Raw genomic sequence first — 18,715 nt, forward strand, 5'->3', positions numbered from 1 at the left:
TTAAATATCATGATGTGCGTTTCCTTGATCCTCTATAGCCAGTTAGTTTTTAAGACTTCTCTGTAATTCCTCCAAAACAGATCCTAAGGCTGGACACTTCTCTCCACTTTCATCGGCCAATCCCAGTTGTCAGACCCCCACAACACTCTCATTACTGGCTCCTAGCTCCAGTCTCGCCTCTATAGTCTTTAAGATCCTTTGAAAACACAAATCCTATCTTGTCACTCTTGTATTCAGGAGGTTCCAAGGCTCCTATCACGGAAATTAAATAAAATCCTGAGCCCTTCCCAAGACCTCTGGGGCCTTGAGGCATCTAGCCCCTCAAGTCTCTCCTGCTCACTTTGAATGTTCTAGTCAAACTGGCTCTTGCTCCGAGAATGTTCCATGCCTCCTCCTGCCTCAGGACCTTTGCACCCACTCTTCCACCTGACTGACATCCTCTCCTCACCTCTACTCCCATTCTCCACTGCTGGCTGCCTCATATCATTCAGGTCTCAGCTTATATGTCACCTTCTTGGGTCTCAAGTGTGCCTCCCACCCCAAGTACTCTGAGGCACAGACTCCTGTTTGATTTTCTTCCTGGACCTCTATTTCCTTATTTGCTTTTCTTTTCTTTTTTTAAACATTTATTTTATTTTTGAGAGAGAGAAAGAGAGAGCAGGGGAAGGGCAGAAAGAGGGAGACAGAGGATACGAAGCAGACTCTGCTCTGTGAGCACAGAGCCCAATGCGGGGCCCGAACTCACGAACCGTGAGATCATGACCTGAGCCAAAGTTAAGAGTCAGCAGCTTAGCCGGCTGAGCCACCCAGGCGCCCCCCCCCATTTTCTTATCCATAGTTCCTCTTCCTTCCGTGACCAGAAACGCGAGCTCTCCCAGGGCCGAGACCTGGCCCGCCTTGCCCATCACTGACCTCCGGGTCCAGAACACGGACGGGCACGTAGTAGGGACTCAACTTTTACTGTCAAATGAGTGTCCACATGCCAGGAACACACTGTTAATGGGTGTCAAAGGTCACTGTGAATCTACCAATGGACGAGACCTTGCGAAAGAGTTACTGCCTCCTGCCTCTGCCTGCCAGCAGCAGGCTTGTGCAGCAGGGCTGGGCAATGCCCCCTGGTCCAGAACGGGCTGCCCAGCCCAAGAAGAGCATGCAGTGTGCCGTTGCTATCTGCAGGCTGCATCCCCGGGGAAGTCTGCCTGGCCCATCCCCGAGATGCTGAGACGTGTATGGGAAGGGGAGGGCAAGGACTTCAGCTCCAGGGACACCATTCCCACGACACCCACATCTCTGGCTCACCCAGCTGCCTCCTGGAAGCCTTGGGGCTGAGTCTGGGCCCAGGCCCAGGAGAAGTTTTTCTGTTTGGCTGCTCTCCTGAAGCGGGAGAAGGACTATTCAGGAAGGAGCGAGGGGAATAACACTTTCCCACTAGAAACTAGAGTCCTGGTATCCAGCTTCCCGGGAGCTCTGTCATCTGCCCACACAGCCCAACAAGTGAGTCAACCTTTAAAGCCACTAGGCTCTCACCCAATTCAAAATGATAAAAATAAATACAAGCGGTGTAATTCGGAGGGCTGAGCAGGAGAGGACAATCATGATAATAAGGGTAGCCGCTAACACAGTTTGAGCAATTACTATGTATTTGATGTTCAACATGGATTCTTTTATCGGGTCCATAACACAGGAATATGAGATTAAGAGTATTACCAATGGCCACTGTCCCTCGCTTGGACAAAAGGAAACTGAGGTTAGAGAAGTACAGTAACTCATCGAAGGGCACACAGCGACAGTTGATTGCGAGAAAGCAGCTGATTGCTTCCACAAGCAAACTAAACCAGTGCCCTCAACCCTAGTCACAAGACCCCTCTGGGCTTGGGCCCTTCAAAGGTAAAAGTTATGCGGGGGAGGGGGCAGTTAACAAGCCTAGATAACTACTAACATCGCCTTCTGCTCAAAGTTTGCCTTTCCAACAGGTGGTGGTGACCTTTCTGGAGACTTGGTATTTCCAGTCTGGCTCGGAAAATTAATCTCTGCCTTTCTGAACTTTCAAGGGGTCCTGCCACCTCTCAAAGAGGAACGGGTCTAGAAAAAGTCCCGGAGAAGTGAGACCCCCTCCCGCCCCTCCCCCCTGGTCTCAAATTCTTGACGGAAAGCCTTAGGAGAGCCTGAGACGATCCTTTTCCTCGAAGTTGATTGACTTTAAAAGAAAAGGGCTACAGTTTGCACACCGCCACTCAGCTCTGCTGATGCCGAGCTCCAAAGCAAGACAGAGAACAAGCAAAGTGGACTTGGCCCAGCTGGCTATCTGAAAAAAATAAATCCTTCCCCAAGCAGGTAGAGCCTGTTGCCCGCCAAAGCAGTCGCTCAGATTCTCCTGTAACAAACATGGAACACTTCCCCTTTCCTCTAATCTTGATGTGCCGCTCCTGCCCACGTGGCTCTGGAGGCTGGTACCTCCTCAGTGACATGTGACCCAGCTGACACCAACTTGATTGACACAAAAACATGTGTCTGGCCAAGAGAAGCAGCTTAAGAAATCTAAGAAACTTCTCCAGGCGCCATTTGCTTCCCATTCCCAGAAAGGCAGACCTTGATGGGCAAGAAGGTTAGAAATCGTCCCATCTCCAGAAACAAGTCCTCTGGCCAGGGACGATACGAGGTCTAAGAGAGCAGTGCACAGAGAAGCACTCAAGTTTCTGTTCGACTACCTCAGTCACCCCAGATCACTCCTCCCCTGCCATGGGCTTCGACTTCTGCAAACCAAATCCTTCCGGCTGAAGCCATATTCCTAGCCCACAGTTTCGCCATGAAACTTTGTTTTCCTTTGCTTTCTCTCCGAGAATAAGGGAGATTTAGGAACAGACGGCAGTGTGGAAATCAAGATTAGCTAACAGTTCTATCAAACCATATTCAAAAATAGCACATAGCAGTAAAAGTTCAAACATGAGGCCTAGAGAAATTCCTGAAAGGAGTCAGAAATCCCTGAAATGTAGAAAAGGGACGATGGCAATGATTCTCCCCACTTTACAGAATGGAAAACTGAGGCCTCAGATGTGGCAGACACGGAGTACTGGGAATGACTGGGGTGGGGTGGGTTCTAAAGCGACGCAGCACAGGTGGCTTTCCATCCCTTTGGGAGGCTGTAAGGCCCTGGCGGCAACTGCCCCACCCGGTTCCCCCGCCACCGGCACCCGCCGGCCCCGCCCACACCTTACGACCTGGCCCCGCCCATTCACCTCCGCCCCGCCTCGCCCCTCCCTCGCTCCCATTGGCCCAGCCTCCCCAGGCCCGCCTCTCCGCGCCTCCCAACATATAAAAGCCCCCCGCCCCGTCCAACCGACCTCCACTCGCCGCCGGCCTGCTAGCGCCCGCCCCTCACGGGGGCTGGGCCCCGGACCCCAGGGGCGGGTGGTGTCGCCCCAGCCGGGCCCCGGCCCCCTCCCCCACGGCCCCGACAGTCGCCGCCGCCATTTTGACCGCCCGCCCCTTCCCCCCGGACTATGATTACAGCGACACCCGCCGCCCGGGCCCCGCCGCCCTCCCTGGCCGGGCCCGCCACCCCAGGGCCGCCCGGGTTACCTCGGCTTCTTCCTACTTCTGTCCGCAGAAGGGCTTTCCAGAGGTCTCGGAGGCGATGTTGGGAGGGGGACGGAACGTGCCGGGGTCCCCGGGCCGGGCAGGGGGGGGTGGGGGTGGGGGTCGGCCGGGCGGTTGTTGTTGTTGACTCGCGTTGCCGGGTTGCTTGGTCGCCACGACTACCGTGGCTATGGCGCCTCCGTTTCCCTCACCGGGGCAACTGTTGCTACCCACCCTACACACGTCATGAGCGGGGGCGGAGTCCCGGGTGATTGGCGGCGCCAGGAGAAGTGATTGGATGGCGCTAGGTCCTGCTGCTAAGCTATTGGTCCTAAGTCACGCTTTTCAACACCCTCTCGACTTCTCGGCGCTCTGATTCATCGGTGTGAATGTCCATCAAAGGAAATTGAACCCTCAAAGGCAGAAGAACCCGTCACTCCCGCAAGGAAGCAGCGGCCTAAGAATAAAGGGGTGGGGTCTGTGAGGTTGGGATTGGCTTGCGGCTGTAAAACCTGCCTTATGGTTCAGCTAAAGGGATGTCAATCCATTCCAAAGGTTTGCCGCGCTCTCCAGCTGGGAACCGTGCGCATGCGCAGCACGCAAAGCCAGCTGGGAGTGGTAGTCCGCTCAGCGTACTTTAAAAGCCTTACCAACTATAAAAGGCGAGAAAGGAAAGCTCTCTTCCTTCAGACTTCTTCCTGCCCCGGTGGGTCAGTTCCTCGCCTCGCGCGCTTACGTCACGGGAGGAATGCAGTGATGCGCGCGGCTCGTCTGTGACGTCAGCGGCGGAGCTGGGCTAGGGATTCAGTGACGTCACTGGGCGCTCTTCCCCTCCCCCCCTATTGCCCTACGTTGGTAAGATGGTCGTGGGATGTGAAGACTGGGTTCGATCCCGGGTCCCATCCCTCGAGCAAACTTCCCCCACCACCTCCGCCTAGACCCGGCCTCCGCGAGGGCTCCCGCCTCCCCCTCCTATCGGGCCGGAAAAGGTCACCGCTGCCGGGACAACCGCGGCTATCTCCGCCCCGCAGGCGGTGCGGACAGCCCTGGGAAAGGTCTCCTGCAAGCGGAGGACTTAATTAGAGGCTTCTAGCGCGGGCGATAAGCAAAGGTCGGCGCCCAGCACCCCCAGGGGAGTGGGGGCTGCTCACCAAGGCTCCACACCGCACCCCGACGCTCTTCCCCCTCCGTCGCGCCGCCCCCTCACCGTCCTCCTTGCCTCAGTTTCTCCAGGAGAGAAGAGACAGAAGCGGGTCGAGACTAGGTTGAGGGCGCAAAAACTCAATCATCAAGATAAATGACATTCTATCCAATATTTTTTTAAGTATCAAAATTAATGGGGAAAAAAATAAATCCATGATGACCAAACTACCAAAATTTTAAATAAAGATAGGATCCTGCCAGGAGTGGGATCAAGATGAAGTGAGTCACGCAAGTGCTGGATCGGATCTTGTCTTTTACTTTTTCAAAAACATATTTTAATCCTCAAATTTTTTTGCATTAATTTTGATTTCTCAAAATAGTAATTATCTTGATAAATGAGTTTTTTGCCCTCCCCCCCCCCCCCCCCCCACCCCCGCCCGCCCCGCCACCCCCTTCAGTTTTGCGCCGTGGTCTCCACCAGAGACAGGAAAATGAACGAAAAAGCTCAGAGCCCATGGTTCTACTTGTAGTCCTGCTGTGTGACAGTGTGACGAAGCGGCTCTGTCTCTGAGCTGCTGTTTCCTGGTTCAACCAACTTCACCCCTCTTGTGTGCAAGGCCCGGGCTGTAAAAGTAAAGAAAGCAGACAAAACCTCAGGCTTTGCATTTTATTAAGAGAGACACCATTACTAGTGAAATGACTACATAAGATAGGTTTTTAAGGGGCTGTAAGAGTGATATGGGGGGGTGGGGGGTGGGAGAGGAGTGACAGGATGCAGTGGCCTGTGTCACTTGAGGGAGGGGTCCTGCAGTCCTGAGTTGTGAAAAGAAGCCAACTCCATAAAACCCAGGTGGAGGGAACGGCGGGGAGGAGGGGAGGCGGGAGATAAACATCAGGCTGGGGCAGAATGAGCAAAGAGGAAAGGGTCAGGAGGTGAGGTCAGAGAAGCAAAGGCAGCCAGGTGATTCCCCAGAAACCCTCCACCTCCCAACAGCCCCGCAAGTCGAAATCCCCCCCCCCCCCCCCCCGCCTCACTAGACGGGTAAAGCAAAAAAGCAAATAGAGTCTCAGAGGTAGAGGTAGAAGGAGATTCTTCCGGGATCACGCAGCTGGGAGGCAGCAGAGCCCAGACAGCCTGTCTCCTTTTCTGGGCCTTTCCGATGTGCTTTGATGCCCCGGGGTGTGACCTCCACCTCCACGGTAGAGGAAAAGCAGCAGCAGTTTCAATCAGCCTGGAAATGCTCGCGGAGCCCCAGCCCCGATAAGTCCACCCAAGAATGAATGCGACTTGCAGGCATAAGGTGGCCAGGATAAATCCCAGCCCGCAGAGCCAGTCGGCCCCTGCAGCTGCGTCTGTGAGACAGGTGGAGGTCCCAGAGCCAGCCCTGTGTGCATGGGGGCCACGGGGGGGGGGGGGGGGACTAGAAGCCCTATTGCCACCTCCTACCCATTTCCCCACCTCCCTGAAGTCCCTAACCCCCCAGTGAGCACAGCCAAGCCTGGAAATCATTTCTTCAATCGCAAGTATTCATCATAAGCCTTTGTGGCAGGGAAGGCAGTGTGGGCTAGAAATGTTCTATTTTTTTTTATAGTGTTTGCATGGGTTTATAGATATAAAAAATTCCCTGAGCTCTCCATTCGAAATCTATGTCCTTTATGTATGTTATACCCCAATTTGAAACTTAAAAACACACGTTATACCATTGGAAGTCAAGTTATACTCTTGACCAACTCCTTTCTGAAACATTGGTAATTAGGGGGGCCTGGGTAGCTCAGTCCATTAAGCGTTCATCTCTTGATTTCAGCTCAGATTATGATCTCACAGTTCGTGGGATCAGGCCCCATGTCGGGCTCCTCGATAATGGCACAGAGCCTGCTTGGGATGCTCTCTCTCCCTCTGTCTCTTTCCCTCTCCCGCTTGCTCACTCTCAAAATAAATAAACTTTTTTTTTTTTTTAATGCAGAAAGAATGAAAGAATTAGAAAAAATGACATTTTGGGGCTTCCGGGTGGCTCAGTCCATTGAGCATCCAGCTCTTGATTTTGGCTCAAGTCATGATCTCATGGTCTGTTGAGTTCGAGCCCCATGTTGGGCTCTGTGCTGACAGTGCAGAGCTTGCTTGGGATTCACGCTCTCCTTTTCTCTCTCTGCCCCTCCTTCCCTCTTCCTCTCTCTCTCAAAATAAATGAACTTAAAAAAAGAAAAAGAAAATTTGCCGTTTTGCAAAAGCCAAGGAAATCACTGATCTGGGCAATGATCGTCGATGGGCATCATAAAGCAGCAGGTGAGAGAATGACGGGGAACAAACTATGCACAGGGTGCTGGATGGCTCACGGAGCCCAGGGGTGTGGACTTGATCACGGAGGCCAGGCTGTCACCAGCATTAGCTGCCAGGCAGCTCAGCAGCACAGTAAAGGGCCCTGGGCCTCCCGATGTGATGCGAAAGGAAGTTCACAGCTTCCCCTAGGACACACACGTCTTGCCAAAACGTTAAACCTGACTCTGATGAAGTCTCTCAACCTCACATCCAGTTTGCAGGAAATGGAAAGGGTAGAGAAACAAGTTAAATGACAATGTCAGGAAGCGACAGACAAATCCACAGTCGGGGGGGGGGGTACCACATGACAACTGTCCCTGTCTCTTCAACAAGTCAGTCATGAAAAAAAGGGGCTGAGGACTTTTCTAGGGCAGGCGGCACCGTCGACACTTGGGGCCAAATTGTTCTTTGTGGTGGGAAACTGTCCTGTGTGTTTTACGATATTAAGCAGTGCCCCTGGCCGCCACCCACTAGATGCAAGTAGCCTCCTCCCCCAGCCAGGTATGACACTGAAAGATGTCTCTAGACAAGCGTCCTTGGAGATACTACCCTAGAGGATGGTACAACAAGGGACAGAAAGGCACGGGCTTCCCAGCTACCCACCAGCAGAGACCAACCTTCTCTCGCATTTAAGCCAGTCATCGGGTCTCTGTTAAACCAAGGGAACCGCGCCTCGGTGGTTCTGTTCCAGATTTTTATATTCATTGAAAGTTTTGCACCGGGTGAGCATACTCACTGAGGTGGGTCACTGGAGGCAACGTACATGTCCATCTTTCTAGCAAGCGGCATGATCCAGACTCCTTAGCCAAGTAGCCCAGCAGCAAAAAGTAGCTTACAAAGTATCGTGCTGATGGGCGTGAAACCCAGACACCATAGCATTTTAAGACCCGGCAACCCTGTTCCTCCCCCAAGCGGCAGGAGAAAGAGATCTCTGTGGAGTTTTGCTAAAAGGGAGAAAAAGAAGAAATTTAAAACTATGAATGTGCCAGCTACCAAGGGGAATCTGACCCTCGGTGCATTGGAATGCAAACGAGACATCCTCCTGTTACACTGGCAAGTCATCATAAAAGCCGGTGCATTTCTGCTTATTATTAAGTGTTATGCTTAGCAGGCTAGTTCTGACTTTTCAAGCCACACAATGGGGTAAGAGAAAAAAAAATATCGTAAATGTGTGAGTACTGTGCAGATATAGCCATGGATGAAATGGAATCTAGTGTCAGAGGACGCCCAGTCCAACAGGTTTGGGGAACTATGTTGCAAGCAGGGTTTTGATGAGTTAAGGTGATCTTGGGAAAATATTGTTGAAGGTATTGCATCATCGAGCGGAAGGCAAAGTTGGGGGGAAAAAAAAGGAATGAACTGAGATTTACAAAATAACAGGGGCGCCTGGGTGGCTCGGGCGGTTAAGCATCTGACCTCAGCTCAGGTCATGATCTCACGGTTCGTGGGTTCAAGCCCCGCATCGGGCTCTGTGCTGACAGCTCAGAGCCTGGAGCCTGCTTCGGATTCTGTCTGTGTCTCACTCTCCCCTGCTCACGCTCTTTCTCACTCTCTCAAAAATAAATAAACATTAAAAAAAATTAAGTACAAAATTAAAACAAAAATCTGAGATGTGAGGGACGCTTGGGTGGCTCAGCTGGTTAAGCCTCTGACTCTTGATTTCAGCTCAGGTCATGATCTTGAAGTTTGTGAGTTCAAGCCCCACGTAAGGCTCTGTGCTGACTGCACAGAGCCTGCTTGGGATTCTCTCTCTCTCCCTCTCTCTCTCCCACCACCCCCCCAGTCTTTCAAAATAAATAAATAAACTTTTTAAAAAATCTGAGAGGTGATCCCCTAAATACTTGGGCTTTGAGAGAAAATGCTTGGGACACACGCGTATCCACATGAACTTGTGTCAACCTATTCCCACCCCCCACCAAGTGGTAAGACAATTTTTGGTGGGGAGAGGCTGAAGGAAATAAGTTAATAACTGCTTTGACTCTCTTAACAAAAATGCAATATATCACTGAGCTAAAAGGGTACAGATGGAAATCTAGTACACAGTCCCATTGTGCCAGTCACAACATACTTGGACACACATACAAAGTGAGCATGTAAACATACACAGTGGTACATCCTATTGTTTGAGGTTATGTACCTGTTCAGGAACACAGGGCAAATGTCTTAGAGATTCTGGCAGTGGTTTGGGAAGAGCAAGAAATTGGTTATCTGGGATGAAATTACACCAGTGGGCACTTTGCCTGGACCAGGGAGGGCATAATCGTGTTTGGGGAGAGATGGGACTGGGTGAGACCCAGGTTCACTGGCATTTGGGGAGCATATAGCAGATGGCAAACGGCTGAGGGCCAATTGGGAGGTGAATGGAGACCGTGAATGTAGGTTAGATGTATTTGGGTCATGAAGACAGATTTGAAATCTGCACTAATATGGTGGCTGCTGGGGGCGGGGGGGGGGGAGGGATACCTTTTCTTTATTTTTTTAATGTTTTTTTTATATTTTTTTATTTTTTTTTTCAACATTTATTTATTTTTGGGACAGAGAGAGACAGAGCATGAATGGGGGAGGGGCAGAGAGAGAGGGAGACACAGAACGGAAACAGGCTCCAGGCTCTGAGCCATCAGCCCAAGCCTGACGCAGGGCTCAAACTCACAGACCGCGAGATCGTGACCTGGCTGAAGTCGGACGCTTAACCGACTGTGCCACCCAGGCGCCCCATATTTTTTTAATGTTTTTGAAACATTTATTCGTTTTTGAGAGGGCTCGAGGGCTGGGGGCGGAGCAAGGAGAGAGGGGGACAGAGGATCTGAAGAGGGCTCTGCACTGTCAGCACAGAGCCCGACGCGGGACTCGAACTCATGAACCGTGAGATCATGACCTGAGCAGAAGTTGGACTCTGAACAGACTGAGCCACCCAGTCGCCCCTACCTCCTATTCCTTTTTCTGCCAAACTGCTCTGGCTGGGACTTGCGGTACTGTGTTGAATAAAGGTAGTGGGAATGGGTACCCTTGTCTCGTTCCTGTCTTAGAGGAAAAGCTTTCAGTGTCATACTATTATGATGTTAGTTGTGGGCTTGTCGTACGTGGCCTTTATTACGTGGAACTACGTCTCCTCTATGCCCAGTTTGTTGAGAGTTTCCGTTACGAAAGGATGTTGGATTTTGCCGAATGCTTTTCTGCATCTCTTGAGATGATCATTTATGATTTTTGTCCTTCATTTTGCTAGCGTATTACACTGATTTGCGGATACCGAGCCGTCCTTGCATCCCCGGAATAAATCCCACTTGATCGTGGTGTGTGATCCTTTTAATGTATTGTTTGCTAATATTTTGTTGAGGGTTTTTGCACCTACGTGCATCGGGGATCCTGACTAGTAATTTCCCACATGCTGTTAAAATTCAAAGTAACTTGGGATGCCTGGGTAGCTCAGTCAACTAAGCGCCGGACTCTTGATCTCAGCTCAGGTCATGATCTCACAGTTCACGAGTTCGAGCCTGGCGTCGGGCTCTGCACGGACAGTGCAGCCTTCTTCGGATTCTGTCTCTTCCTCGGCCCCTTCCCCACTCTCTAACACACGCCGTCTCTCTCAAAATAAATAAATACCCTTAAAAAAAATAAAAGTAACTAAAATAAAATACAACGAACAACTTAGTTCCTCATCGCTATTGGCCACATTTCAAGCGCTCAGTAGCCAGCTGGTGGCCACCATGGTGGAAAGCACAGATATAGAACACTCCCACCCTCGTAGAAAGTTCTGTTGGTCTGGGCTGTAAATCAACTCTGAAAAGACATTTCACAGACTCAGGGAAATTTGAATATGTGTTCGGCGTAAGATGATACCGAAGAATGATTGTATATTTGTCAGTGTATAAATATCCTTATTTTCTAGAGATGCATGTTATACGTAGTATTTAGAGACGAAAAAATGATGCCAGTCAGGTTGACTAGGGTGTTTAAAGCACCGCAGAAGACCAGGCGTCCATCAAATTCTCAATAAATGTCAGTGTTCATTAATTTAAAAGTTTGGAGAAACGGCAACCCGGGAGAAAATACTTATCCCCCATCGGATAACCAGATAAGACATCTCATTATTATATAAAGAACCCCTAGAAATCAAGAAGAAAAAGATCAACAACCTAAAAAATAACGGGCAACAAAGGTGACCAGAGAGGAAAGAGAACACTGTAATAGCTCTTGAACACATGGAGTATGTCCCACTGTACTTATGGAAGGGAAGTGTAAATTTTCTCAATTCCGACATACCATTTTTCACCTGTTATGCTGGCAAAAATCCAAAGGTTGACACACTCTGTGGGTGAGGCCATAGAGGAGCGGAACACTCATTAATTGCTGGAGGGAGTGTGCATTAATCTATCCCCCAAAGGGGAAATTTGGCAATATCTATAAAAAGCACAAATGCGCATATTGTTCGAGCCAGAAATCTCACTTTGGGGAATTTTTCTACTGATACACTTGCATATGTGCGAAATGACATTTCTACAAGGTTTTTCACTGCAGTGTTAGCTCCAGAACAAATGGATGAAAAATGCCGCCCGTCTCTGGGAGTGAAATTAACTATGGGACATCCACACAGCAGAATACTACCCAGCTGTAGAACAACAACAAGGTGGGTGAAGAGAGTTTCAATATGGGGAGATCTCCCGCATTTGTTGTTAAGTGGGGCGGGAGCGGGGGGAGCAAGGTGTAGCAGAATGTATAAAACGTGCCACCCTGAATTGAAGTTTTGACACATGCTACAACATGGATGAACTTGAAAACGTTGTGCCTGGGGCACCTGGGTGGCTCAGCTGGTCCAGCATCTGACTCTTGATTACAGCTTAGGGCATGGCCTCGTGGTTTGTGAGTTCAAGCCCCACATCAGGCTCTGCACTTGACAGCGTGGAGCCTGCTTGAGATTCTCTGTTTCCCTCTCTCTCTCTCTCTCTCTGCCCCTCCCCTGTTCATGCACACACTCCCTTGTTCTCTCTCTCTCTCAAAAAAAAAATTAATTAATTAAAAAAAAAAAAAAAAGGAAAAGAGGGACGTCTGGGTGGCTCAGTCAGTTAAGGTTCCAACTCTTGACTTCCGCTCAAGACAGTGATCTCACGGTTTGTGAGTTCGAGCCCCGCATCAGGCTCCGTGCTGTGTCAGCTCGGAGCCTGCCTGGAAGTCTCTCTCCCTCTCTCTGTGCCCCTACCCACCCCCTCTCTTTCCCAAAATAAAGAAATAGACTTAAAAATTAAAGAAAAGAAAAGAAAACATGGGGCCAAGTTCAAGAAGCCAGACACAAAACGACAAACGTCATAGGAGTTTACTCACACGAGGTACCTGGAATGGGCAAATCCATAGAGACCAAAAGGGGGAATGATGGGTGCCTGAGTGGAAGGGGGGAAGTGAGAGATTAGTGTTTCATGGGGACAGAGTTTCAGTTTGGGAAAATGAAAGAGTTCTGAAGAGGAGCGCCTGGGTGGCTCAGTGGGTTAAGCGTCAGACTCTTGATACCGGCTCAGGTCGTGATCTCAGGGTTCAGGGGATTGAGCCCCAGGTCGGGTTCTGTGCTGACATCGTGGAGTCTGCTTGGGATTCTCCCTCTCTTTTTCTCTCTCTCTGTCTCTCGGCCCCTCCCCTATTGTGCACGTGTGTGCATGCTCCCTCGCTCTCTCTCAAAATAAATAAATTTTAAAAATAAAATTTAAAAACATCTGAGAAGATTTAAAAACATAGGGGTGGTAAACATGGATGGTGGGGACGGCTGTACAACAATGCGACGTATTTAATGCTGCTGAACAGGACACTTAAAATGGTTAAAATGACATATTGTATGTTATGTATATTTTACCACAATAAACAATTAAAAACATTTTTTTAATGTTTGTTTATTTTTGAGAGCGAGCCAGGGAGGAGCAGAGAGAGAGGGAGACACAGAATCTGAAGCAGGCTCCACGCTCCGAGCTGTCCGCACAGAGCCCGACGCGGGGCTCAAACCCACGAACCGCGAGATCATGACCTCAACCGAAGCCGGATGCTTAACCGACTGAGCCACCCAGGCGCCCCACCACAATTAAACAATTTTAAATGCTACCTTTCATGTGAAAGTAGGTGTGTGTGGGGGGGGGGGGGGGGGGAAGGAGGATAAGAACTTATATTCACATGTTTGTACAGGTGCACAGAAATTCTGGAAGGATACTCAGGAGACTAAGAGCAGCGAGTTACCTGTAGGGGAAAGTGGGGGCTGAGATTGGGAGGGAGATACCGCAGCCGATCTTATGCTTTTTATTTCCTGATGCACCAGGCTGTACCGACCATCCAGAAATAGGATTAGTTAAGTTTGGAGAGAGTGGTTTTATTTAGGATTGGTAAACTTTGGGTGCATTTGTATGCTGACCAAAAATAATAATGGTAATGAAAATAATAATGATATTGGTAGCAGGCGGGCTTTCGTAATTCTTACGTATTCGTTTCCTGTGGCTGCTTTGATAGTTGCCACAAACTGGGGGGCTTACAAACAAAAGCAGAAATGTATTCTCTCACGGTTCTAGAGGCCAGAAGGCTGAGATCAAGGTCCGCAAGGCCATGCTCCCTCCAAAGACTCTGGGGGAAGGTCCTTCCGTGTCTCTTCCAGCTTCTGGTGGCTCCAGACATGACTTGGTTTCTTCGTGTATATCACTCTAACCTCTGCCTCTGTCTTCACATGGCCTTCTCTCTCCTGTGTCATTGGGTCTAGGGTCCAACCGGATAATCCAGGACCATCTCATCTCAAAGGCCTTAATTACGTATGCAAAGACCCTTTCCGCAAATAATATCAGGTTCAGAGTTCCGGAGGGTTAGGACGCGGGGAGGTATTTTTGTGCAGGGTCACACCCAACCCACCGCACTTACCGTGTGCTGTGCGTGGTGCTCAGCACTTTACAGAATTTCACCCAAGTCCCCAAACAGCCCCAGGAAGGAAATAGGCCTATTTTTTAATTTTTTTTTTTTTTTTTTTTTAGTGTTTATTCATTTTAGAGAAAGAGTGTGTGAACAGGGGAGTCGCAGAGAGAATGGGGGACCGCTGTCAGCACAGAGCCTGACGTGGGGCTCAAACTCGAGAACCGCGAGATCATGACTTGAGCTGAAGTCAGAGGCTCAACCGACTGAGCCACCCAGGCGCCCCAGGAAATATGATAATAAACTCCGTCTTCCCAATGAATTCAGAGAGGTGTAAGGCCTTTCTCAAGTTCACATAGGAACTGGAATTTGAATGCAGCTATATTGGGCTCAAAACTCTGATTCTGTGTGAAGCACAAAAGAGCCTTCTGGTTATGGGCCAGGCAGTCAAACTCAGACAGACAGCAATTATTTCCCAGCGAGTTTGTTCTTTGCCAGCCCTTGAGCCAGGCACTGGGGATATGGAGAAAAGGGCAGAAGGGTACGTCCCTGGAGAGTCGCTGGGAGAAGAGGAGGTGGGGGGAGCATTTTATTCATCAGCCCTTTCAAAGCAGTACAATCAGATATGACTCCCACCTCCTGGAGCATTGCCTGGGCCCAAGACACCACAGGGGGCAACAGAGGCCAGGAGTTTGTCATGAAGAAAAGGACAAAGGGATACAGTTCGGATCCAGAGAGAATGTGTCAAGTAGAAATAACAGAAGTACACAGCGCTGCCCGCCGGCCCCGGGATGTTTTAAGATGCGCGCATTGAATCTTCCTTGTTTTACAGGTGAGAAAACCAAGGTACAGAGAGGTTAAATGCCTTCCTTGCCTACTACGGTCACACAGCAGGAAAGAGGCAAGGGTGGGATTCCAACGCAGCTCAGCCCATCATGGGAGCCCCTAGTATTGTTTATTTAAATCGACGTGAAATTGACGTAACACAAAACTATGGTAACGTGAACAATTCAGCGGCAGATAGGATAGTCACAATGTTCTGCGACCACTACCTCTGTGCAAAACATTTTCACCCCCGCAAAGGGATACCCAGTAGTGATCACTCCCCATTCTGTCCTCCTCCCAGCCCCTGGCAACCACTAGTCCGCTTTCTGTCTCCAGGGATGTGCTTATTTTGGGTATTTCGGATCAACGCAATCCTATAATATGTGACCTTTTGGGTCTGGCTTCTTTCACTCGCTGTAATGTTTTCAAGGTTCAACCACGCTGTAACGTGTATCCGAACCTCATTTCTTTTTATGACCGAATAATATTCCATTGTATGGATCTACCGCATTTTGTCTATCCATACATCTGTTGACGGGTTGTTCCTGCTGTTTGTGTGAATAGTGCTATCAACATACATGTACATGTAACACCGAAATGGTTAATTTTACCTGTATGGATTTTACCCAGTATTTTAAAAAAATGAATGCCGGACGCCTGGGGGGCTTGGTCGGTTATGCGTCTGACTTTGGCTCAGGCCATGATCTCACAGTTTGTGGGTTTGAGCCCCGCGTCGGGCTCTGTGCTGACAGCTCGGAGCCTGGAGCCTGCTTCGGATTCTGTATCTCCCTCGCCCTCTGCCCCTCCCCTGCTCTCTCTCTCTCTCTTTCTCTCTCCCAAAAATAAACATTAAAAAATTAAAATAAATCAATAAAAATAAAAAAAGGAAGACTCTCAGCTGAGAGGACCTAGCAGCAATGACATACCCGTCCCACCCCCACCCCCAGTAGTGATGGACACACCCAGTGCCCAGGTCTTGACTTCCCGTTGCGATACTCCAATAAAAGGGAATCCTGACTCCTTAGGAAAGCGTCTGATTCTAGGACTGGGGCAGGGAAAACACGAGGCAAGCCCTGCGTTTCTTGAGGTGCCAGGAAATAAGAAGTGCTAAAAAAACAAAAACAAGCCAACAAAAAATACGGAGTCACGGCGGCGAAAGGACAGCGCCTGAAATAAAATGCTAGAGCAGGAGCCAACTGAAAGAGCTCCCAATGGTCACAGCTGGAACAGTGCGAGGAACAAAATAAATAACAATAGTGTCGGGTTACAACCCAAAGACTGAAATAACCGTTCACAAGTCCATATTGGTATAAATAAATGATTGAATGAACAAATAACTGGAGACAGAACAACTCTTCCTCCAGAATTCCAAATAATAAGTGATGGTAAATGTGGAAGGGATGAGGTACGTGGAAAATTACTAACAAACACACACCGCAGTAACGCTTCTATGCACACAATCTACCCAGAATGCTAGCACGAGTGGGTAAACTGGGAAACAAGATCTCTGCAGAGCCTCAAAGTGTTTCATCCAAAGCGTATCTCAACTACCGTACTGTAAAAAAAAATTTTTTTAACGTTTATTCATGTTTGAGAGACAGAGCTTGAGTGGGGGAGGGACGGAGAGAGAGGGGGAGACGCAGAATCTGAAGCAGGCTCCAGGCTCTGAGCTGCTGGCACAGAGCCAGATGCGGGGCTTGAACCCACGAACCACGAGATCATGACCCGAGCTGAAGTCGGTGCGTAACCGACCAAGCCACCCAGGCGCCCCTCAACTACTGTACTTTTTTTTTTTCAACGTTTATTTATTTTTGGGACAGAGAGAGACAGAGCATGAACGGGCGAGGGGCAGAGAGAGAGGGAGACACAGAATCAGAAACAGGCTGCAGGCTCTGAGCCATCAGCCCAGAGCCTGACGCGGGGCTTGAACTCACGGACCGCGAGATCGCGACCTGGCTGAAGTCGGACGCTTAACCGACTGCGCCACCCAGGCGCCCCAATCAACTACTGTACTTTTGACGTATGTCCACAAATCCTTCCAAATTCTCCCTTCCCAAAAGGTGGAGCTTCGTTCTTCTATCTTGGGGGGTGGTTGGAAGGGGTGTTTCTGGACCCGAGTCATAGTTATGCAGTATGTTTGGTCTGTGAAAATTCTTCCGGGTGTCCACGAATGATCTGTGTGCTCTTCCTTAAGTGTGTCATACTTTGATCACAAGTGCAATTGATGGGGCTCCTGGGTGGCTCAGTTGGTTGAGCGTCGGACTCTTGGTTTTGGCTGAGGTCATGATCCCAGGGTCATGGGGGCTAGCCCCATGTTGGGTTCCGTGCTGAGCATAAAGCTTGCTTGAGATTCTCCCTCTCCCTCTGCACCTCTCCCCACCTCCTGTTCTCTCTCCCTCTAAAATAAAAAATAATAAAGAAGGCAAGAGAAATGCACAAGGAAAGAAGGAAACAGAACTATCTGTCCCAGAAACGCACATGTTGGGGTTAGAATCGCAACAAAATACAAAGAAGCGACAACTAAAGATACCCCTAGGGGGTGGGAGGGCCTGTGACAGGATTATGCAGCGGGGGATGTCTATGCTGCTGGCACAGTCCCATTTCCTGACCTGAGCGGTAACAACATGGGTGTCTTGTTGATGATTCTTTCAACTACACGTTCTGGCCGAGTCAGCTGACACTCGCTTGTGAGACCTGATGGTTGACTCTTCGGGACTCTGCTGACCACGCAGACGTGATATTGGTAGCTTGAAATTGGCTCGAAACCAACAGCTGCTACAAACCAGGGTCTTTTTAATTTCTTTCTTTCTTTTTTTTTTTTTCTTTCTTCTGGAGAACTCATTGGTAAATGCTTCCCAGCACATCCCAGCTTCTTGATGTATGTTATCGTAATTAAACATTTTAAAGTTATTTTTTAATGGTGGTAAAATACGCATAAAATTGATCATCTTTGTCGCTTTTACGTGTCCAGTTCATCTGTCTCCAGCGCTCTTTTCACCTTGCAAAACTGCAACCCTGTACCCATAATATACTCTTTGTGATCTTTAAGATTTTCCCTTGGAGAGCATGGATTTTGGAGTCAGGTGGCTCTGCTTGAATCCCCATCCCCGCCCCCCACTTACTAGCCAAGCTTGGGCCCCTTCTGTCACCCCTCTGTGCCTCAGTTTCCTTATCTGTAATATGGGCATAATCTTAGTCCTAATCTCATAGTCCAGTGGGTCTCAATAGTGCCGTTTCTGGAGTGCCTTGGGTGACAGCCGGTTGAGCAGCCGACTCTTGATTTTGGCTCAGGTCACGGTCTCACGTTCGTGAGTTCGAGCCCCTCATCGGGTTCTGCGGTCACAGCGAGGAGCCTGCGACAGATCCTCTGTCTCCTTCTCTCTGCCCCTCCCCATCCCCTTTCTCAAAAATAAATAAATGTAAAAAAAAAGAAAGAAAGAAAGAAAGAAAAGTGCCGTTTCTGGAGCAACGTAGCAATAGCACGGTCTGGAGATTTGTTGCAAATGCAGATTCTCAGATGCTCTGTAAATAGGGCCCGGGAATCTGTGTTTTAACGAGCCCTCTGGGAGATACTGAGGCTTGCTCAAATTTGAGAACCATTATCATAGGTCACTGGGAGGATGAAACAGATGCAAAATACTTAGAGCAGTGCCTGGCCTTGTAGCCTAGCCCACAGTGCGGAAGCAGAAACGCTCATTATCATTGTTATCCTAGAGGAGATCCTAGAGGCCCTATGCGGGGGTTGTATTTGGCTGTGCCCTCTCTTCGGGTCTGGTGGGGTCTGGGTCCCCAGTCTCTGCTGAATCGAGACCTTCTCGCCCTTCTAGATGAAGATGAGAGTGAGCTGGAGCACGTCACTCCGTCCCTGGTTAAAGGTTATCACTTGCTCCTGGAAACGGGAAAGGTCGGGGTTGGGGGGGGCATGCCAGCCTCCCCTCTGCTGGAGGAGATAAAGGAGGTCACTTGCCTTCTCCGTGACAGGTGGGGGGA

At 49.6% G+C, this 18,715-nt stretch overlaps 1 protein-coding gene across 1 annotated transcript in view; it reads right to left on the reverse strand.

Moving 5' to 3' along the window:
• The window catches only part of RFX1 (regulatory factor X1), a 33,218-nt gene extending 28,850 nt beyond the window's left edge, over positions 1 to 4,368 (reverse strand). The window contains exons 1-2 of the mRNA XM_040449646.1: positions 4,227 to 4,368; positions 3,580 to 4,033 (exon numbers count right to left, since the gene is read on the reverse strand). The gene's annotated coding sequence lies outside the window, so the exon portion shown is untranslated. The remainder of the gene's footprint in view (positions 1 to 3,579; positions 4,034 to 4,226) is intronic.
• Positions 4,369 to 18,715: the final 14,347 nt, after the last annotated feature.

This window comes from Herpailurus yagouaroundi, unplaced genomic scaffold (assembly GCF_014898765.1).
Source record: "Herpailurus yagouaroundi ecotype Mexico unplaced genomic scaffold, PumYag 200, whole genome shotgun sequence".
NCBI lineage: Eukaryota > Metazoa > Chordata > Mammalia > Carnivora > Felidae > Herpailurus > Herpailurus yagouaroundi.